This window comes from Manis pentadactyla, chromosome 15 (genome assembly GCF_030020395.1).
Source record: "Manis pentadactyla isolate mManPen7 chromosome 15, mManPen7.hap1, whole genome shotgun sequence".
In the NCBI taxonomy this organism is placed as follows: Eukaryota; Metazoa; Chordata; class Mammalia; order Pholidota; family Manidae; genus Manis; species Manis pentadactyla.
Window position 1 is genome coordinate 20,281,925 of NC_080033.1, and position 22,724 is coordinate 20,304,648.

Consider the following 22,724-nt stretch of genomic DNA (forward strand, 5'->3'; position numbering starts at 1 on the left):
CAGGATTCGTGTTTATTCTTCTGTAAGTATTTGGTAGGCTCCTGGGGAAGCCTTCTGGTCCTGGGTGTGTGTTGGAGGTTTCTGAGGACTGCTTGACTCTCTCTCATTGTAACTGTTCACATTTTCTTTATTACTTGGTGATGTGGTCTGCGAGGTTGTATGTTTATCTGAATGTACCCATATTTTCTAGGATATGTAATTTCTTGGCATATAATTGTTCATAGTACTTTCTTTTTTTTTTTTTTTTTTTAATAATAATTATTTTTTTTATTGACGGGTAGTTGACGCACAGTATTACATTACATTAGTTTCAAGTGTACAACACAGTGGTAGAACATTTATATACATAATTCGAGGTTCCAGCTATCACCCTACCAAGCTGTTACATTATCTTGACTATATTCCTTATGCTATACATTACATCCCGGTTACTTATTTATTTTACCATTGGAAGTCTGTCCTTTTTTTTTTTTTTTTGTGAGGGCATCTCTCATATTTATTGATCAAATGATTGTTAACGACAATAAAATTCTGTATAGGGGAGTCAATGCTCAATGCACAATCAGTAATCCACCCCAAGCCTAATTTTCGTCAGTCTCCAATCTTCTGAGGCATAACAAACAAGTTCTTACATGGAGAACAAATTCTTACATAATGAATTAGTTACATAGTGAACAGTACAAGGGCAGTCATCACAGAAACTTTCAGTTTTGCTCATGCATTATGAACTCTAAACAGTCAGTTCAAATATGAATATTCATTTGGTTTTTATACTTGATTTATGTGTGGATACTACATTTCTCTCTTTATTATTATTATTTTTAATAAAATGCTGAAGTGGTAGGTAGATACAAGATAAAGGTAGAAAACATAGTTTAGTGTTGTAAGAGAGCAAATGTAGATGATCAGGTGTGTGCCTGTAGACTATGTGTTAATCCAAGCTAGACCAGGGCAATAAAACGTCCACGTATGCAGAAGATTTCTCTCAGAACAGGGGGGGTGAGGTTCTAAGCCTCACCTCTGTTGATCCCCAATTTCTCACCTGATGGCCCCCCTGCGACTGTGCCTGTCTTAGGTTGTTCCTCCCTTGAGGAATCTTACCCGTCTCTGGCTAACCAGTCATCTTCCGGGGCCATACAGGGAAATGTGAAGTTGGTAAGTGAGAGAGAAGCCTTATTGTTTGAAAAGGTTAGCTTTTTACTTCTTTGCATATTTATGCCCTGTGGCTTCTATGACCAGCATTTGTCTTGAGGTATCTTTACCACTTGGAAGAATTATGATACTCGATAAATTTGATACGAGGCACGAATTCTATTTAAGGGTTGTAATTAGGAAGGAAGAAGAAAAGCTGTAGAAGTAGCAGGCGGAAGAAAACATGGGAAGATTGATTATTTCTTTGGCATATCTTCTTGTAGAGTAACTTCAGCATGAATAGGTTTTAAGCTACTACTTAAATTGCGCACACACATTAACATAATAGGAGTATAGTTACATAACCAAAGCATATCTGTAATTACCAGCCATCTCCAGTGAAACCAAGAAAACCAGTTAGGCACCTTAGGCATTTGTGAAAACTTATCTATGACATGGTGGATATTGTCCAACTGAACTTGAACAGTCTGAGAGAAATCAGACAAATTAAAACAACCCATTCCTGGGGACTGTTCACATACCATATGTTCTTTTAACAGTAAATAGTCTGTAGTTGTAAGACTTTGGAGCGCTACAATTTGCACTTCTCCAAATTCTTGGTTGAGTTCCAACAGTATAGATCCAGTCCAATTTGTTGTTTTACTGTATGCACAGGCCAGCTTAGATATCTCCTTCCTCATTCCCATGGCAAGTCCAGGAACGGGTGGGATGAGTGCATCTACAGCTGTAGCAGTGCGTGGATCTTTGTTGGGGTTTTTTGGTGATCATCTTCTGGCATGAGTCTTCCAGAGAGTGCTGATGTTGGAAGTTCTTTTTCATATCGTATCTTAGTTCATTTTTGGGGTAGCCCAATTAGGCTTTGATCCTCTGTATAAACACAAACAGACCCTTTGCCTACACTTTTATATGCCCTTTATACCCTTGTGTAGAACTCGTTGGAGGTTACCACACAGGAACTGCCCTTTTTTTTTTTTTTTTCTTTCTTTTTGGTATCACTAATCTACACTTACATGACGAATATTATGCTTACTAGGCTCTCCCCTATACCAGGTCTCCCCTATAAACCCCTTTACAGTCATTGTCCATCAGTATAGCAAAATGTTGTAGAATCACTACTTGCCTTCTCTGTGTTGTACAGCCCTCCCTTTTCTCCTACCTCCCCTTGCATGTTAATCTTAATACCCCCCTACTTCTCCCCCCCTTATCCCTCCCTACCCACCCATCCTCCCCAGTCCCTTTCCCTTTGGTACCTGTTAGTCCATTGTTGAGTTCTGTGATTCTGCTCCTGTTTTGTTCCTTCAGTTTTTCCTTTGTTCTTATATTCCACAGATAAGTGAAATCATTTGGTATTTCTCTTTCTCCGCTTGGCTTGTTTCACTGAGCATAATACCCTCCAGCTCCATCCATGTTGCTGCAAATGATTGGATTTGCCCTTTTCTTATGGCTGAGTAGTATTCCATTGTGTATATGTACCACATCTTCTTTATCCATTCATCTATTGATGGACATTTAGGTTGCTTCCAATTCTTGGCTATTGTAAATAGTGCTGCAATAAACATAGGGGTGCATCTGTCTTTCTCAAACTTGATTGCTGCGTTCTTAGGGTAAATTCCTAGGAGTGCAATTCCTGGGTCAAATGGTAAGTCTGTTTTGAGCATTTTGATGTACCTCCATACTGCTTTCCACAATGGTTGAACTAACTTACATTCCCACCAGCAGTGTAGGAGGGTTCCCCTTTCTCCACAGCCTCGCCAACATTTGTTGTTGTTTGTCTTTTGGATGGCAGCCATCCTTACTGGTGTGAGGTGATACCTCATTGTAGTTTTAATTTGCATTTCTCTGATAATTAGCGATGTGGAGCATCTTTTCATGTGTCTGTTGGCCATCTGTATTTCTTTTTTGGAGAACTGTGTGTTCAGTTCCTCTGCCCATTTTTTAATTGGGTTATTTGTTTTTTGTTTGTTGAGGCGTGTGAGCTCCTTATATATTCTGGACGTCAAGCCTTTATCGGATGTGTCATTTTCAAATATATTCTCCCATACTGTAGGGATCCTTCTTGTTCTATTGATGGTGTCTTTTGCTGTACAGAAGATTTTCAGCTTAATATAGTCCCACTTGTTCATTTTTGCTGTTGTTTTCCTTGCCCGGGGAGATATGTTCAAGAAGAGGTCACTCATGTTTATGTCTAAGAGGTTTTCGCCTATGTTTTCTTCCAAGAGTTTAATGGTTTCATGGCTTACATTCAGGTCTTTGATCCATTTTGAGTTTACTTTTGTATATGGGGTTAGACAATGGTCCAGTTTCATTCTCCTACATGTAGCTGTCCAGTTTTGCCAGCACCATCTGTTGAAGAGACTGTCATTTCGCCATTGTATGTCCATGGCTCCTTTATCAAATATTAATTGACCATATATGTCTGGGTTAATGTCTGGATTCTCTAGTCTGTTCCATTGGTCTGTGGCTCTGCTCTTGTGCCAGTACCAAATTGTCTTGATTACTATGGCTTTATAGTAGAGCTTGAAGTTGGGGAGTGAGATCCCCCCTACTTTATTCTTCTTTCTCAGGATTGCTTTGGCTATTCGGGGTCTTTTGTGTTTCCATATGAATTTTTGAATTATTTGTTCCAGTTCATTGAAGAATGTTGCTGGTAGTTTCATAGGGATTGCATCAAATCTGTATATTGCTTTGGGCAGGATGGCCATTTTGACGATATTAATTCTTCCTAGCCACGAGCATGGGATGAGTTTCCATCTGTTAGTGTCCCCTTTAATTTCTCTTAAGAGTGACTTGTAGTTTTCAGAGTATAAGTCTTTCACTTCTTTGGTTAGGTTTATTCCTAGGTATTTTATTTTTTTTGATGCAATTGTGAATGGAGTTGTTTTCCTGATTTCTCTTTCTGTTGGTTCATTGTTAGTATACAGGAAAGCCACAGATTTCTGTGTGTTGATTTTGTATCCTGCAACTTTGCTGTATTCCGATATCAGTTCTAGTAGTTTTGGGGTGGAGTCTTTAGGGTTTTTTATGTACAGTATCATGTCATCTGCAAATAGTGACAGTTTAACTTCTTCTTTACCAATCTGGATTCCTTGTATTTCTTTATTTTGTCTGATTGCCGTGGCTAGGACCTCCAGTACTATGTTAAATAACAGTGGAGAGAGTGGGCATCCCTGTCTAGTTCCTGATCTCAGAGGAAATGCTTTCAGCTTCTCGCTGTTCAATATAATGTTGGCTGTGGGTTTATCATAGATGGCCTTTATTATGTTGAGGTACTTGCCCTCTATTCCCATTTTGCTGAGAGTTTTTAACATGAATGGATGTTGAATTTTGTCAAATGCTTTTTCAGCATCTATGGAGATGATCATGTGGTTTTTGTCTTTCTTTTTGTTGATGTGGTGGATGATGTTGATGGACTTTCGAATGTTGTACCATCCTTGCATCCCTGGGATGAATCCCACTTGGTCATGGTGTATGATCCTTTTGATGTATTTTTGGATTCGGTTTGCTAATATTTTGTTGAGTATTTTTGCATCTACGTTCATCAGGGATATTGGTCTGTAGTTTTCTTTTTTGGTGGGGTCTTTGCCTGGTTTTGGTATTAGGGTGATGTTAGCTTCATAGAATGAGTTTGGGAGTATCCCCTCCTCCTCTATTTTTTGGAAAACTCTAAGGAGAATGGGTATTATGTCTTCCCTGTATGTCTGATAAAATTCCGAGGTAAATCCATCTGGCCCGGGAGTTTTGTTCTTTGGTAGTTTTTTGATTACCGCTTCAATTTCGTTGCTGGTAATTGGTCTGTTTAGATTTTCTGTTTCTTCCTGGGTCAATCTTGGAAGGTTATCTTTTTCTAGGAAGTTGTCCATTTCTCCTAGGTTTCCCAGCTTGTTAGCATATAGGTTTTCATAGTATTCTCCAATAATTCTTTGCATTTCTGTGGGGTCCGTCGTGATTTTTCCTTTCTCGTTTCTGATACTGTTGATTTGTGTTGACTCTCTTTTCTTCTTAATAAGTCTGGCTAGAGGCTTATCTATTTTGTTTATTTTCTCGAAGAACCAGCTCTTGGTTTCATTGATTTTTGCTATTGTTTTATTCTTCTCAATTTTATTTATTTCTTCTCTGATCTTTATTATGTCCCTCCTTCTGCTGACCTTAGGCCTCATCTGTTCTTCTTTTTCCAATTTCGATAATTGTGACATTAGACCATTCATTTGGGATTGCTCTTCCTTTTTTAAATATGCTTGGATTGCTATATACTTTCCTCTTAAGACTGCTTTTGCTGCGTCCCACAGAAGTTGGGGCTTAGTGTTGTTGTTGTCATTTGTTTCCATATATTGCTGGATCTCCATTTTGATTTGGTCATTGATCCATTGATTATTTAGGAGCGTGTTGTTAAGCCTTCATGTGTTTGTGAGCCTCTTTGCTTTCTTTGTACAGTTTATTTCTAGTTTTATGCCTTTGTGATCTGAAAAGTTGGTTGGTAGGATTTCAATCTTTTGGAATTTTCTGAGGCTCTTTTTGTGGCCTAGTATGTGGTCTGTTCTGGAGAATGTTCCATGTGCACTTGAGAAGAATGTATATCCCGCTGCTTTTGGATGTAGAGTTCTATAGATGTCTATTAGGTCCATCTGCTCTACTGTGTTGTTCAGTGCTTCCGTGTCCTTACTTATTTTCTGCCCAGTGGATCTATCCTTTGGGGTGAGTGGTGTGTTGAAGTCTCCTAGAATGAATGCATTGCAGTCTATATCCCCCTTTAGTTCTGTTAGTATTTGTTTCACATATGCTGGTGCTCCTGTGTTGGGTGCATATATATTTAGAATGGTTATATCCTCTTGTTTGACTGAGCCCTTTATCATTATGTAGTGTCCTTCTTTATCTCTTGTTACTTTCTTTGTTTTGAAGTCTATTTTGTCTGATATTAGTACTGCAACCCCTGCTTTCTTCTCACTGTTGTTTGCTTGAAATATGTTTTTCCATCCCTTGACTTTTAGTCTGTACATGTCTTTGGGTTTGAGGTGGGTTTCTTGTAAGCAGCATATAGATGGGTCTTGCTTTTTTATCCATTCTGTTACTCTGTGTCTTTTGATTGGTGCATTCAACCCATTAACATTTAGGGTGACTATTGAAAGATATGTACTTATTGCCATTGCAGGCTTTAAATTCGTGGTTACCAAAGGTTCAAGGTTAGCCTCTTTAGTATCTTACTGCCTAACTTAGCTCGCTTATTGAGCTGTTATATACACTATCTGGAGATTCTTTTCTTCTCTCCCTTCTTGTTCCTCCTCCTCGATTCTTCATATGTTGGGTGTTTTGTGCTGTGCTCTTTCTAGGAGTGCTCCCATCTAGAGCAGTCCCTGTAAGATGTTCTGTAGAGGTGGTTTGTGGAAAGCAAATTCCCTCAGCTTTTGTTTGTCTGGGAATTGTTTAATCCCACCGCCATATTTGAATGATAGTCGTGCTGGATACAGTATCCTTGGTTCAAGGCCCTTCTGTTTCATTGTATTAAATATATCATGCCATTCTCTTCTGGCCTGTAGGGTTTCTGTTGAGAAATCTGACGTTAGCCTGATGGGTTTCCCTTTATAGGTGACCTTTTTCTCTCTAGCTGCCTTTAACACTCTTTCCTTGTCCTTGATCTTTGCCATTTTAATTATTATGTGTCTTGGTGTTGTCCTTCTTGGATCCTTTCTGTTGGGGGTTCTGTGTATTTCCGTGGTCTGTTCGATTACTTCCTCCCCCAGTGTGGGGAAGTTTTCAGCATTTATTTCTTCTAAGATACTTTCCATCTCTTTTCCTCTCTCTTCTTCTTCTGGGACCCCTATAATACGGATATTGTTCCTTTTGGATTGGTCACACAGTTCTCTTAATATTGTTTCATTCCTGGAGATCCTTTTGTCTCTCTCTATGTCAGCTTCTATGCGTTCCTGTTCTCTGATTTCAATTCCATCAATGGCCTCTTGCATTCTATCCATTCTGCTTATAAACCCTTCCAGAGTTTGTTTCATTTCTGCGATCTCCTTTCTGGCATCTGTGATCTCCTTCCGGACTTCATCCCATTTCTCTTGCGTATTTCTCTGCATCTCTGTCAGCATGTTTATGATTCTTATTTTGAATTCTTTGTCAGGAAGACTGGTTAGGTCTGTCTCCTTCTCTGGTGTTGTCTCTGTGATCTTTGTCTGCCTGTAGGTTTGCCTTTTCATGGTGATAGGAATAGTCTGCAGAACTGGGACGAGTGACGGCTGGAAGGACTTCCTTTCTTGTTGGTTTGTGGCCCTCCTCTCCTGGGAGAACAGCGACCTCTAGTGGCTTGTGCTGCGCAGCTGCGTGCAGACAGGGTTTCTGCTTCCTGCCCGGCTGCTATGGAGTTAATCTTCGCAGTTGCTGTGGGCGTGGCCTGGCTTGGGCAGCTACTCCAAAATGGTGGAGTCGCGTTGGAGCAGGAGCTGCTGGGAGGCTATTTATCTCCGTAAGGGGCCTCCCTGCTCCCTGCAGCCCAGGGGTTAGTGTGACCAGAGATCCCGGATTCCCTACCTCTGGATTAAGTGACCCGCCCTGCCCCTTTAAGACTTCCAAAAAGCACCCGCCAAAACAAAACAACGACCACCAAAAAAAAAAAATAAGAAAAAAAAATTTTTTAATTAAAAAAAAAAAAAAAGTTTTTTAATAAAAAAAAAAAAAAAAAAGGGGTGGTCGTTCGTTTTTCTTTATTCTCCGGTGCCAGCCTCAGGCCTCTGCTCACCGGTCTTTCTGCCCTGTTTCCCTAGTATTGGGGTCCCTATCCCTTTAAGACTTCCAAAAAGCGCTCGCCAAAACAAAACAGCAAAAAAGCAAAAAAAAAAAAAATGGTCGCGCGCTTTTCTTATGTCCTCTGTCGCCCAGCTTCCAGTGCCTGCTCACTGTTCTTGCTCTCCTGTTTCCCTAGTATTGGGGTCCCTATCCCTTTAAGACTTCCAAAAAGCGCTCGCCAAAACAAAACAGCAAAAAAGCAAAAAAAAAATGGTCGTGCGCTTTTCTTATGCCCTCTGTCACCCAGCCTCCAGTGCCTGCTCACTGTTCTTGCTGCCCTGTTTTCCTAGTATCGAGCGCCCTGCACTCTGGCCCGGATGGCTGGGGCTGGGTGTTCGGCAGTCCTGGGCTCCGTCTCCCTCCCGCTCTGCCTGCTCTTCTCCCGCCGGGAGCTGGGGGGAGGGGCGCTCGGCTCCCGCGGGGCCGGGGCTTGTATCTTACCCCCTTCGCGAGGCGCTGGGTTCTCTCAGGTGCGGATGTGGTCTGGATATTGTCCTGTGTCCTCTGGTCTTTATTCTAGGAAGGGTTGTCTTTGTTATATTTTCATAGATATATGTTGTTTTGGGAGGAGATTTCCGCTGCTCTACTCACGCCGCCATCTTCCGCCCCCCATAGTACTTTCTTATAGACCATTTGCAACATTTCTGTGACACCTGTTGCAGTGTCCCCCTTTCATTTCTGATTTACTTGAGGGCTCGTCGTCTCTCTCTCTCTCTCTCTCTCTCTCTCTCTCTCTCTCTCTCTCTCTGTCTCTCTGTCTCTCTCTCAGCCTAGCTAAATGTTTGTCAATTTCTAAATCTTTCAGAAAACTTGTTCTCGGTCTCTTGATTTTTAGGTAGTTTTCCTATTCTGTTTCATTTCTCCTTGCTCTGATCTTATTCCTTCTGCTAAATTTTGGTGCAGTTTGTTATTTTTCTGATTTCTTGAGGTATAAAATCCTATTTCTGATCGGAGACCACTCCTTTTCTGTAATGTAAGATTTACCACTTGCAGGCATCCTCCTCAGTGCTGCCTCCACTACGTCCCCCAGGTTCGCTGTGTTGTATTTCCATTTTTATTGTGATAGTTTTAAAAATCCATGTGATTTCTTCTTTGACCCATTTAGTGTCTAAACATGAGGTGTATTATTTCCACATGTTGTCGAGTTGTCTGTTTTCCCTCTGCTATCTGTTTCTAGCTTCACTGTGGATAGAGAAGATACATACTATTATTTCAATCTTTGGACATTTCTGGTTTGTTTTGTGTCATAACATGTGGCCTGTCCTGCAGAATGTCCCACGTGTGCTTGCGCAGAAGGTGCCCTGTGGCTGCGGGGGAGTGTCCTTCCTGGCGTTGGGCCCCGTCGGGCTGTGGAGCTGTGTGAGACCTCAGGCTCCTCCTCGCCCGTCTGGCTGGTTGTTCTGTCCATACTAACACTGGGGTGTTGGCTCTCATACTATTTCTGTGATGCTGTCTCTCTGTCCCTTCCTTCAGTGTTTGCTTCATCAGTGTGAGAGTGTGGGCACATTTATGATGGCTGCATCTTCCTGGGAATTGTCCCTCTTGCCATTCTACTGTCCTTTGTCTCTTGTGACATTTCCTGACTGGCCTCTTTCCTGTGCCCTGATACGGCTGCTGCTGCTGTCTGGAGCATCCCGGGGGCATCGGGGATCTTTCCCTCTTTCCTTTTGAGCCTCTCCCTGTCCTGAGATTCATGCATCTGTAGTTTGCCTGGACAGGGGTGAATGGCAGGAGCCCTGGGCAGTGCCCTTTTTTCCACCATAATTTCAGAAGAAATGCGTCCAGTGTTGCAATGATCATGGTGTTTGTTGAAATTTCTAGTGTAATAACAGTTTTTTTCCCCAATAACCTTTCTTCATGATTTTTCAATTATTCAGTAGTTGTTTCTAGTGTTCATTTTTGTGGTCTTTTTTTTTTTTTCTTAATGAGCTGTTATGTAATGTGTAAAGCTGATAACTTCCAAAGCTTGAGTCATTATTAGTGCAGTAAATAGTCTATTTTGCTTTGTTTAATGGCTACATATTTAAATTTGAGTGGATAAAATTATATTTTTGTATATGGGTATTTTATAGGGAATGAAGTATTGTCGATTTTTTTCCTTGTACTTTTCCCTTGTCCTATTGAATGATGCTGACAAACTGAAATAAGTACCATTGGTTTATTTTCATTGTCTCAAAGAAGGTAAAATACATACACATAAAAATGATGATAAAAAATCAATTCAAAAATTAGTTGAGAGACACCTTTTCCCATGGCAGATAATTGGTGTATTTGTAGGTACATGTACAAGTACATAGATGTGTAAGACCATTGTTGTTTTAAAAGACATCTTATGGTAAACAAGTTTATACTTTTAGCAATGGAAATTATATCTTCAGTATGTTCCTTGGCCTTCTACCTATTTCTTCCACTGTCCTGTTAATTATTTAAATGTACTTTTTGCATGTGTATGTGTGCACGTATAATTTCCTTTTCTGTAGTCCCAGGTAGTTAACCTTGACGTTATTTCCAGTTTCCTGGTAGAGGACCCTCTGTCCGTGTACTTTAGTGCTCTGTTACTTAGCTGTCGGATTCTTTCCATTTAATTCTGAAGGTCGACCACCTGAGTTCAGGCGCTTTCTGTGTTGTTTCTTAGCTGTTGGACCAGAGGCCAGTTCCTTACAGTGTCTGTGACACTGTTTTACCTCTGTAACATAAGATGGGCACAGAACTTCCTCAGATGAACTATTAATGCTGATAACATTAGTACATGTAAAGCATTGAGTAGCACCCAGCATGATAGATACGTTAAAGCTAAAGCCTTAAGCCACTGCTCGTGCTGTCATCACAATGTTTAGGTTCCTACTTCTCTTTTATTATTATTATTTTTTTGGTATCATTAATCTACAATTACATGAAGAACATTATATTTAGTAGACTCCCCCCTTCACCAAGTCCCCCCCACTTACCCCATTAGTCACTGTCCATCAGCACGGTAAGATGCTGTCACTACCTGTCTTCTCTGTGTTGCACAGCCCTCCCTGTGCCCCCCCCAATATTATACATGCTAATCATATGGCTCCCTTTTTTTTTTCCCCTCACTTCTCCCTCCCTCCCCAGTCCCTTTCCCTTTGGTAACTGTTAGTCCTTTCTTGGTTCTATGTTTCAGCTGCTGTTTTGTTCCTTCAGTTTTTCCTTTGTTCTTCTATTCCACATATGAGTGAAATTATTTGGTACTTGTCTTTCTCCGCCTGGCTTATTTCACTGAGCATAAGACCCTCTAGCTCCATCCATGTTGTTGCAAATGGTAGGATTTGTTTTCTTCTTACGGCTGAATAATATTCCATTGTGTATATGTACCACATCTTTATCCATTCATCTACTGATGGACACCTAGGTTGCTTCCATTTCTTGGCTACTGTAAGTAGTGCTGCGATAAACATGGGGGCACATCTGTCTTTTTCAAACTGGGCTGCTGCAGTCTTAGGGTAAATTCCTAGAGGTGAGATTCCTGGGTCAAATGTTATTTCTATTTTGAGTTTTTTGAGGAACCTCCATACTGCCTTCCATAGTAGCTGAACTAATTTACATTCCCACCAGCAGTGTAGGAGGGTTCCCCTTTCTATACAACCTTGTGAACATTTGTTGTTTGTCTTTTGGATGGTGGCAATCCTTACTGGTGGGGGGTGATATCTCATTGTGGTTTTAATTTGCATTTCTCTGATAACTAGTGATGTGGAGCATCTTTTCATGTGTCTGTTGGCCATCTGAATTTCTTCTTTGGAGAAGTGTCTGTTCAGCTACTCTGCCCATTTTTTAATTGGATTATTTGTTTTTTGTTTGTTGAGGTGCATGAGCTCTTTACATATTTTGGATGTCAGCCCTTTATCAGATATGTCATTTATGAATATATTCTCCCATACTGTAGGATACCTTTTTGTTCTATTGATGGTGTCCTTTGCTGTACAGAAGCTTTTCAGCTTGATATAGTCCCACTTGTTCATTTTTACTTTTGTTTTCCTTGCCCGGGGAGAAAATGTTGAAGCAGAAGTCGCTCATTTTTATGTCCAAGAGATTTTTGCCTATGTTTTTTTCTAAGAATTTTATGGTTTCATGACATACATTCAGGTCTTTGATCCATTTCGAATTTACTTTTGTGTATGGGGTTAGACAGTGATCCAGTTTCATTCTCTTACATGTAGCTGTCCAGTTTTGCCAGCACCATCTGTTGAAGAGACTGTCATTTCGCCATTGTATGTCCATGGCTCCTTTATCATATGTTAATTGACAATATATGTTTGGGTTAAAGTCTGGAGTCTCTAGTCTGTTCCAGTGGTCTGTGGGTCTGTTCTTGTGCCAGTACCAAATTGTCTTGATTACTGTGGCTTTGTAGTAGAGCTTGAAGTTGGAGAGCGAGATCCCCCCACTTTATTCTTCCTACTCAGGATTGCTTTGGTTATTTGGGGTCTTTGGTGTTTCCTTATGAACTTCTGAACTATTTGTTCCAGTTCATTGAAGAATGCTGTTGGTAATTTGATAGGGATTGCATCGAATCTGTATATTGCTTTGGGCAGGATTGCCACTTTGATGATATTAATTCTTCCTAGCCAAGAGCATGGGATGAATTTCCATTTGTTAGTGTCCTCTTTAGTTTCTCTTAAGAGTGTCTTATGGTTTTCAGGGTATGGGTCTTTCACTTCCTTGGTTAGGTTTATTCCTAGATATTTTACTCTTTTTGATGCAATTCTGAATGGAATTGTTTTCTTCATTTCTCTATTAGTTCATTGTTAGTGTATAGGAAAGCCACAGATTTCTGTGTGTTAATTTTGTATCCTGCAACTTTGCTGAATTCCGGTATTATTTCTAGTAGTTTTGGAGTGGATTCTTTAGGGTTTTTTTTATGTACAATATCATGTCATCTGCAAATGGTGACAGTTTAACTTCTACTTTACCAATCTGGATTCCTTGTATTTCTTTGTTTTGTCTAATTGCCATGGCTAGGACCTCCAGTACTATGTTGAATAACAGTGGGGAGAGTGGGCATCCCTGTCTTGTTCCTGATCTCAGAGGAAAGGCTTTCAGCTTCTAGCTGTTCAGTATGATGTTGGCTGTTGGTTTATCATATATGGCCTTTATTATGTTGAGGTACTTGCCCTCTATACCCACTTTCTTGAGAGTTTTTATCATGAATGGATGTTGAATTTTGTCGAATGCTTTTTCAGCATCTATGGAGATGATCATGTGGTTTTTGTCCTTTTTGTTTATGTGGTGGATGATGCTGATGGATTTTCGAGTGTTGTACCGTCCTTGCATCCCTGGGATGAATCCCACTTGGTCATGGTGTGTGATCCTTTTGATGTATTTTTGAATTCAGTTTGCTAATATTTTGTTGAGTCTTTTTGCATCTACATTCATCAGGGATGTTGGTCTGTAGTTTTCTTCTTTGGTGGGGTCTTTGCCTGGTTTTGGTATTAGGGTGATGGTTGCTTCATAGAATGAGTTTGGGAGTATTCCCTCCTTTTCTATTTTTTGGAAAACCTTAAGGAGAATGGGTATTATGTCTTCTCTATATGTCTGATAAAATTCCGAGGTAAATCCATCTGGCCCGGGGGTTATGTTCTTGGGTAGTTTTTTGATTACCGCCTCAATTTGGTTGCTGGTAATTGGTTTGTTTAGATTTTCTGTTTCTTCCTTGGTCAGTCTTGGAAGGTTGTATTTTTCTAGGAAGTTGTCCGTTTCTTCTCCTTTTTCCAGCTTGTTAGCTTTTAGGTTTTCATAGTATTTTCTAATAATTCTTTGTATTTCTGTGGGGTCCGTTGTGATTTTTCCTTTCTTGTTTCTGATTCTGTTGATGTGTTGATTCTCTTTTTCTCTTAATAAGTCTGCTAGAGGCTTTTCTATTTTGTTTATTTTCTCAAAGAACCAGCTCTTGATTTCATTGATTTTTTTTCTATTGTTTTATTCTTCTCAATTTTATTTATTTCATCGATCTTTATTTTGTCCCTCCTTCTGCTGACTTTAGGCCTCATTTGTTCTTCTTTTTCCAATTTCAATAATTGTGATGTTAGACTACTCATTTGGGATTGTTCTTCCTTCTTTAAATATGCCTGGATTGCTATATACTTTCCTCTTAAGACTGCTTTCGCTGCATCCCTCAGAAGTTTGGGTTTTGTGTTGTTGTTGTCATTTGTTTCCATATGTTGCTTGATCTCTATTTTTATTTGGTCATTGATCCATTGATTCTTTAGGAGCATGTCGTTAAGCCTCCATGTGTTTGTGAGCCTTTTTGCTTTCTTTGTACAATTTATATCCAGTTTTGTAGCTTTGTGGTCTAAAAAGTTGGTTGGTAGAATTTCAATCTTTTTTAGTTTACTGAGGCTCTTTTTATGGCCTAGTATGTGGTCTATTGTGGAGAATGTTCCATGTGCACTTGAGAAGAATGTGTATCCTGTTGCTTTTGAATGTAGAGTTCTATAAATGTTTATTAGGTCCATCTGTTCTAGTGTGTTGTTCAGTGCCTCTGTGTCCTTACTTATTTTCTGTCCAGTGGATCTATCCTTTGGAGTGAGTGGTGTGTTGAATTCTCCTAAAATGAATGCATTGCATTCTATTTCCTCCTTTAATTCTGTTAGTATTTGTTTCGCATATGCTTGTACTCCTGTATTGGGTGTATATATATTTATAATGGTGATATCCTCTTGTTGGACTGACCCCTTTTTCATTATGTAATGTCCTTCTTTATCTCTTGTTACTTTCTTTGTTTTAAAATCTATTTTGTCTGATACTAGTACTGCAACCCCTGCTTTTTTCTCCCTGTTGTTCATGTGAAAGATCTTTCTCCATCCCGTGACTTTTAGTCTGTGCATGTCTTTGGGTTTGAGGTGAGTCTCTTGTAAGCAGCATATGGATGAGTCTTGCTTTTTTATTCATTCTATTACTCTGTGTCTTTTGATTAGTGCATTCATTCCATTTACATGTAGGGTGATTATTGAAAGATATGTACTTATTGCCATTGCAGTCTATATATTTGTGGTTACCAAAGGTTCAAGGTTAGCTTCTTTACTATCTTACCGTCTAACTTAACTCGCGTATTGAGCTATTATAAACACTGTCTGATGATTCTTTATATCTCTCCCTTCTTATTCCTCCTCCTCCATTCTTTATATATTGGGTGTTTTATTCTGTGCTCTTCTGTGTTTCCTTTGACTGCTTTTGTGGGTAATTGATTTTATTTTTTGCCTTTAGTTAGTATTTGGTCTGCTTTCTTTGCTGTGATTTTATTTTCTCTGGTGACATCTGTTTAGGAGTGCTCTTATCTAGAGCAGTCCCTCTAAAATACCCCGTAGAGGTGGTTTGTGGGAGGCACATTCCCTCAACTTTTGCTTGTCTGGGAATTGTTTAATCCTTCCTTCATATTTAAATGATAATCGTGCTGGATACAGTATTCTTGGTTCAAGGCCCTTCTGTTTCATTGCATTGAATATATCATGCCTTTCTCTCCTGGCCTGTGAGGTTTCTGTTAAGAAATCTGATGATAGCCTGATGGGTTTTACTTTCTGGTGACTTTTTCCTCTGTCTAGCTGTCCTTGTCCTTTAAACTTTAAAACTCTGTCCTTGTCCTTGATCTTTGCCATTTTAATTATCATGTGTCTTGGTGTTATCCTCCTTGGGTCCTTTCAGTTGGGAGTTCTGTGTGCTTCCGTGGTCTGAGCGACTATTTCCTCCCCCATTTTGGGGAAGTTTTCAGCAGTTGTTTCTTCAGATACACTTTCTCCCCCTTTTTCTCTCTCTTCTTCTTCTGGTACCCCTATAATGCGGATGTTCTTCCGTTTAGATTGGTCACACTGTTCTCTTAATATTGTTTTATTCCTGGAGATTCTTTTAACTCTCTCTGCATCAGCTTCTCTGCGTTCCTGTTCTCTGGTTTCTATTCCATTAACGGCCTCTTGCATCTGGTCCATTCTGCTTTTAAGTCCTTCCAGAGATTGTTTTATTTCTGTAGTCTCCCTCCCTACTTTGTCCATTAGCTCTTGCATTTTTCTCTGCAGCTCCATGAGCATGGTTATGACCTTTATTTTGAATTATTTTTCAGGAAGATTGGTTAGGTCTATCTCCCCAAGCTCCTTCTCAGGGGTTGTCTCTGTTAGTCTGGTCTGGATCAAATTCTTCTGCCTTTTCATGGTGATAGAGGTAGTTGTGGGGAGCTGGCATGTGTGTCAGCCGGGAGAACGTCCCTTCTTGCTGGTTTGTGGCCTTCCTCTCCTGGGAGAATGGCGCCGCCTAGCAGCTTGTACTGGGCAGCTGCACAGATATGAGGCCTGCTGCTGTGGGCGTGGCCGCTCTGCCGGCAGGGAGCAGGCGGGAGGCTGTTTATTGCCGTGAGGGGCCTCAGAGCTGCGCTGCCGCCCAGGGGGTTCGGGCGCCCGGAGTTCCCCGGGATTCCCAGCTCCTGGGCTGATTGCACCGGGACGCTTCTGTCCAGCTGTGAGGCTCCTGTTAGGGTTAGAACATTTTAAGGGCTGAGAATATTCACTGTTTTTCTCATTCAATGAGAACACACTTTGTGTTACAGATCTTAATCCTCCTCACAGCTGATGAGTTGTGGATAATCATCACACCTACTTTACAGAAGATGATGATGGAGTTCAAGGAGGGGAAGTTAATGTCCTGACTGCTGGGCCCCGGCCTGCCGTTCCACTCTCATCATCTATCACTCTCCTCTTCTCCACTACAGTCTAGCTAACTGCTTTCTTTCTAATCCTCACAGAAGCCACACTTGGTCTTACTACATGGTCTCTGTACCTTCTCTTCCTTCTACCTAGAATGCTCTTTCCACATATCTTTCCAGGGCAAAGTCTTCATTCTGCTCTCAGCTGAAATGTCACCTCCTCAGGGAGGCCCTGCATGATCCCAGCTCAGTCACTTACTGTCCCATCAGCTGGTTCTCACTCTCCACCCAGAACCCAGCACTGTATTTTGTGCTCATGTATTTGATTAGTGTCGGTCTCTTTCAGTGCGCTGTGAGCTCAACAGAAGCAGTGGCCTCATTCTTGAGGGTCTTCCTGTATCTTTCCACCTAGGACAGTGCCTGGCACAAAGTCCAGCTTCAGGGAACATTTGTTGACAAAAACAAGATGCTTCATTGACTGCCTAGGACCCTATGTGCCTATGTTCCCATCCTTTCCCTTCCTCCACCAGGGACAAGCTCAAGGCCACCCAGACCTCTGGAGGGTGCCATTCACACAGCAATAATGTACAGATTTACTGAGGGCTCTGTGGTCGTCTTTTCCTCCGTATTCATTCATTCAAATATATAGTTACTGATCGCACTAAATTCACATTGGTTAGTGGTATAGATACAGTGGAGAAGAGAAACGTGTTTCTATATGGCAAATTTTAAATTTGCAAACAAAAATAAAAATAGAAAGCAGGGAGTTGTCAAAAAAACACGATTGCAATACCTGTTCATTACTATTTGCTCTACTGTTCTCCCCCCTCTCCTCTCCCTTTCCTCTCCCTGTCTTCCTGCGACCCCCCACATCCAGCCTTTGCCGTCACTGACAAGTGCCCCACTGACAAGGATCCTGCCCTGTCTCTCCCCTACCCAGTGAGCTAGAGCTGCTTTGCCCTGGTTTGCAAAGGCCTATTGTTAAATACTTAGGACATTTCCAGGCTTCTTGTAGAACTATTGGTAGCTTAAGACGAGACAATGTAGGAGTATTTACGCCACAGAAATAGGCCAAGACACGAGGCTGGGTTTGCTGATGCTCTTCTCTGAAAATGTGGTTTTCTCGCACACGCTGTTCCATCTCCTTCTGGCAAATACACTTGGCTTGGTCAAAGCATAGCCCAAGTCTTGCATAAGTATTTAGTCAGCCTCCAGCCCCCTCCTGGGTGGAGGCAAGTGGAGACCCTGGTCCTAGTTGTGCTGGGAGGGCAGAGGAAAGAGCCCAAGAGTAGTTCCTGAAAACCCAAGGAAAAGGTGAGCAATATAGGCAGGAAAGATGAAGAAGAAGAAGTAGGACTCCGGCGGGCAGAGGTTAGGGGAGCAGGAACACAGGGAGAGGCCAATGCCCACCGCACAGTGTCCTCACAGGTGGTTGGGCCACTTCCCCACCTTGGGCCAGAAGGTGGCCAGGTTCCTATGAGGGATGAGGAAACTGCCCTCTCAAACCCCGCTGAAACTGATGGCGGGCTCAGGAGGAAGGCGGGCTGGGCAGCCGGAGCTGTGGGGCTGGGGGCCAGGAGGCCTCATTTTCTGTCTGTGGAGGGGCTGGGGGCTGGGCTCCTGGGTAGGAGAAGGGGGAAGGGCCCAGATTTCTTGGTCTTTAAGCCCTTGAGACTCAGGGTGGGCCCAGGCCTCCTTTAGCAAGGCCTCCCTTCCCCACCCTTTCCTGGGCTGCCCTGGGTGAGGCTAGATATAAAGGGTTTAGTTTCCTGGGAGAAAGAGCAGGTTGGAGAGTTCCCAGCAGCCCTGACCATGAGCCCTGCCCTGCTGCCCCTCCTGGGTGCCGTCCTCATGTGGCCTGGTGAGTGAGGACCCCCTCCTTAGGGAGGGCATTTCCCTGCAGGATGCACTAAGATGGATCTGCCCTTCCCATCTCAGGAGTGCAGGACCTGACCTATCAATAGGGGACATTCGAGGCTCTGGAATATACGTCCTGAATGCCCCTCCAGTGGACGGCTGGCCAGAGAGTCTGTGAGGGAGATGAAGGTTGTCAGGACACGCTTGTGCTTATTGAGGATGGTGAGAAGGCCCCTTGGACCCCACGCCAGAGTCCCCTCTGCTGGGCAGAGACCTCCCTGTCCCTTACCGGTCCCACCTGCCTTCTGCGCAGGCCTCAGAGACCCCTGTCCTCATTCCCAGAGCTGTCCGCCTCCCCAGCAGGGGCCCCCCTGTGGGTGCCCAGCTGCCTCCTCTCCAGCCTCTCAGCGCAGGCCAGGATGCAGAGCCTCCCTCCAGGCCACACGAGGGCTAGTCCCAGTGGCATGTTCCCGTCTCCCCATCCAGGACCTCTAGTGTACATAGTGCTCACCAAGGGCTGCACCCAGGCCACGGATCACGAGGCCCACATCACCAAGCAAAACCCAGGCCCCGGCGTGTCTGTCATCTCCTACACCCGCGTGTGCCGCCAGGATGCCTGCAATGACCTCCCCACCACCCTCCTCTCTGGGACCTGCCCTCCCCCACAGGTGCCCAGGGAGCAAGGGGAGGGGAAGGGGCCGTCAGGGGGGCAGAACCCGGGCTGAGGGTTGAGGTCCTTGTGCCCCTGCCTCCGTCCCGCCCACGCTCCCTGGACTCCCTCCCTGAGTGCACCTCCTGTCAGTCCTGAGCCCCCACCAGCGCTGACACCCTGATGTCCCACCAGCTGCTCAGACTCCACCCACGGCCCTGGTGTCTGCGCCCATTCTCTTGCCTTTGGGTTTGGTTCACTCATGTGCTATTTAGGGTTTGGGTGTCCTCTTCCTCGGCAAATTGTTCTGTAACTTCCCGCTGTCCTGTCTTTGATCACAAATTGGATTTGGGGTGATGTGTAGATCCTCTGTGCTCTGTGGAATAGTTCGTGACCTCGGGTTACCAGTTTCATGGACTGTTCAGTGGCACTCGGGGTGAAGCCTTGCTTCCTCCCACAGTGTGCCTCCCCGTGTGTCCCCCCATATGAGTCCCAGGTGCCCCTCCCCAGGCCTCCTGTCCCCTCCCTCTCTGCCCCTCCCCAGTCAGCCGTCCTTAATGCCCAGCTTGAGGCCAGCAGGACAGGAGCCCGAGGTGGGCACTCGGGGGTGGAATAGGGAAGCTGATTCTTGGGCCAGCAAAAGGCAGGTGGGGAAAAGGCCCCCAACCCCAGTCCAGAGCCCTCAGCCCTCCCGTCCAGTCTCACCCCCAGTCCCAGTATCCGTGAGGTGTCTGGTCTGCTTATCCCCACAAGCTGTAGGCCTGCCAGAGAGGAGACCTGCCCAGCTGGGACCACCCACTGCTGCAGTGGGGAGCTGGGGTTTATCGGAGGTCAGCCAGGATTCAGGTCCCTGCGGGCACTAACTGGGGCAGGGGAAGGGTTCTGAGGACCAAGATCAGCCTTGGGGAGGGGGACCGCTGAACCTGGGGCCTGGGGGAGGGCGGGCCTGGCTCCAGGTGCTGCGGCCCCTGCGGAGGGTTAGATGGTCCCAGGGGCAGCGGCTCCCTCTTTCCCTCTCTCCTCTTTCCACAGGGGGCATCGGAACCAGTGTCAGCATCCAGGGATGCGTGCCTCAAGAAGGCTGCAACTTGTTTAAAGGGACTCAGCATATCGGGCCCTTGGTAATGATTGAGAACTGCATTCCTAGAGGTGAGGACCTGACAAGAAGCCGGGCCGTGACCCCAGTGCAGCCGGGCTCGGGCCCCTGGAGAAGGCCTGCCCTCAAACCCATCCCGAGGCCAGCACCCACATGTCACTTAGACGCGTAGGCAAAGGGCAGGATGCTCCCAGTGGGCACTTCTCCAGGGGTGCCAGGAGGTGTCCAGCTGAGGGGCAGGGTGAGGCATGTGGCCCAGGGGACAGGTAAATAGGACAGAGCCCAGCGTCCCGGTGGGAGGGCAGCGGGAGCAGGGAGGAGGGCAGAGGGGCACAGGGGGCCGGATGCCCCACCCTTTGGTGCCCGAGCCAGTCCAGGAGCTCTTGCTCCTGGCTTCAGACTGGGAATCCCTCAGTGCTGCTGGTCCTGCCTCTCCTCACCCCTGACTTGGGTAACTCTGGGCCTCCACTTCCCTTCTCCTGCTCCCACCACAGCTTCATCCCCACCCAGGGGACTGGCTGCCCCAGCAGGCCTGCTGCTGGGGATAGAAGACCAGAGAGAGAATCAAGGGCCTCACTGTGACAGGGAAAGCAGCAGCCAAATGGGGACACCGGGAGGGCCCCCAATACCTTGTACACCATGCCATACCCACACAACAAACATCTACCACATAACACCACACACACAACTGCTCACAGGCCATACACACACACTACTCAGCAGACAAGCGTACCAGGCACATAACACATACCCCATACTACCCCAAACCCCGACAAATGGAGAGAGGCAGCCATTCCGGGGGATGGGAGAACGGCTCCTGCCAAGGAAATGGGATGTGGGAAGGCCCGGTGCAAGAGCTCAGATTGCCCAAAACAGGCCAAGGCGGGAGCCCATTGAGGAAGCACCGAGGCCTGGATCGTGGGCAGCCTTGACTGTCCTCCTGTGGACGTTGGCAGTTGTTCCAGGAGAGCGGTGGGGTGAAAGTTTGGGCGAGCACAGCCTCCCAAAAAAGCCTGTGTCTGGATTGGAAAGATGCGGTTCCTCGCTGGGCTCTTACTGAATGGGCTCTGGGGATCATTACTTCTCTGAGCCTCTTTCTGTGAGTTCAGGGAGGATGGGATGATCCAGACAGCTGGGGGCAGGGCAGTATATGCAGAGGCCCTGGGGTGAGCGAGCGCCTGCTGTGTGTTGAAGGAAGAGTGCAGAGGCCAGAGTGGCTCCAGCAGTGTCACCAGGAGAGCAGAGCAGGGTGTGGATGGAGAGGTAGTGGTGCCCAAGCAAGGAGGGCCTAGGGGCCATTTAAGGACTTAGAATTTTTATTCTGAGCGGAATGGGGAGCTACTGGAGGTTTCTGAGCAGAGAGAGGTGAATCGCCTTACCTTTTCTGAGGATCCTTCTGGCTGCTTGGTGGAGGACAGAGCTTGGGGAGGTGGGAGAGGGTGGGAGACCCACAGGGAGACTCGGGACGAAGCACCTTAGAACCAAGGGGTTTGGGACCCTGGAGGAAGCCGCGGACGTAGTTCATAAGTGGTTCCAGAAGTATGTTCCAGTTTTAGCCAAGGATCTGCTGATGGGTGCAACGTGGGGTGTGAGGGAAAGGGACTGTCAAGAGCTCCAGCAGTTTCCATGAGCAAGTGCAAGAAGGAGGTGTTGTGGCCCAAATGGGGAAGATGGGGGCTGGGGAGTGCGCCCCAGGCTCGGGCCAGTTTGTGGTCTGTGAAGTGGGGAAATGAGTGGCCACCTTCATGGGGCTGTTGAGAAGGTCACACGTCTGCAGCTGGTACATCTCGGTGAGGAGCTTCTGCACCGGGGCACGCCTGCCTGGGGCTCATGGGGTGGCCTTCACAAGGTCCTGGCTCACGGGTTTGCGACTGCGCTCCTGAGGCCCACAGGGGCCGAGGAAGCCGAGGCTGGTCATCCGCCTGTCTGCCCATCACTCACCCCAGGAACCAGAGTGCCAGTTCTGAGCCCAGCTCTGCCAGAGACTAGTGGTGGGGCATTGGGCAAGCACCGTAACCGTCCTCTGCCTCTGTTTCCCATCTTGAAAATGGGCATGACGATGGGAGTGGCTGTGAGGAATGACGGAGTCCAGGTGAAGTGAGCCCCTTGGGAGGCTTATATGGGCTAAGCCAGGGAGCGGGACAGCTGGGCACCGAGGAAGTGCCCAGTGCACATGTGGCAATGGAGTACTTCTGTTAGGAATATAGCGATTCCCATTAAAAGAAATATATGGCATGAAGCTACCTTCCTCATTGTCCTCATTGGTGAGGACCTTGATGCCCGGAAAGGGGAGCAGAGTTAGTCAGACTCAGGCTCAGAAAGAGCCACAGTTTCTCTCATCCCAAAGGCAGAAGCAGCCTTCCTCCAGTAGCATCAGGTAAAGTTCTCTGCGGGTGTTTGAACAAAAACAGCCTAAAGGATGGGAGTGGAACTCTGCCTTCCAATGTTTTATCAATGTGAGATTAGGGGACACTGGGGCCAGGTCACCAGGACTGCAACCCAAGGATGTGATCACCTTTCCAAGCATGACACCAGGAAGGACA

The 22,724-nt window shown here is 44.9% G+C and overlaps 1 protein-coding gene across 8 annotated transcripts in view; it reads left to right on the forward strand.

Annotated features, from left to right (window-relative positions):
- LOC130681155 (CD177 antigen-like) overlaps positions 1 to 22,724 on the forward strand; it is a 30,309-nt gene that overhangs the window by 3,782 nt on the left and 3,803 nt on the right. For 2 of the 8 annotated variants that reach the window (XM_057493538.1, XM_057493541.1), the window contains 3 exons: positions 18,518 to 18,658; positions 18,923 to 19,104; positions 20,118 to 20,234. The gene's annotated coding sequence lies outside the window, so the exon portion shown is untranslated. The other 6 variants (XM_057493539.1, XM_057493543.1, XM_057493540.1 and 3 more) reach the window with 4 other exon arrangements.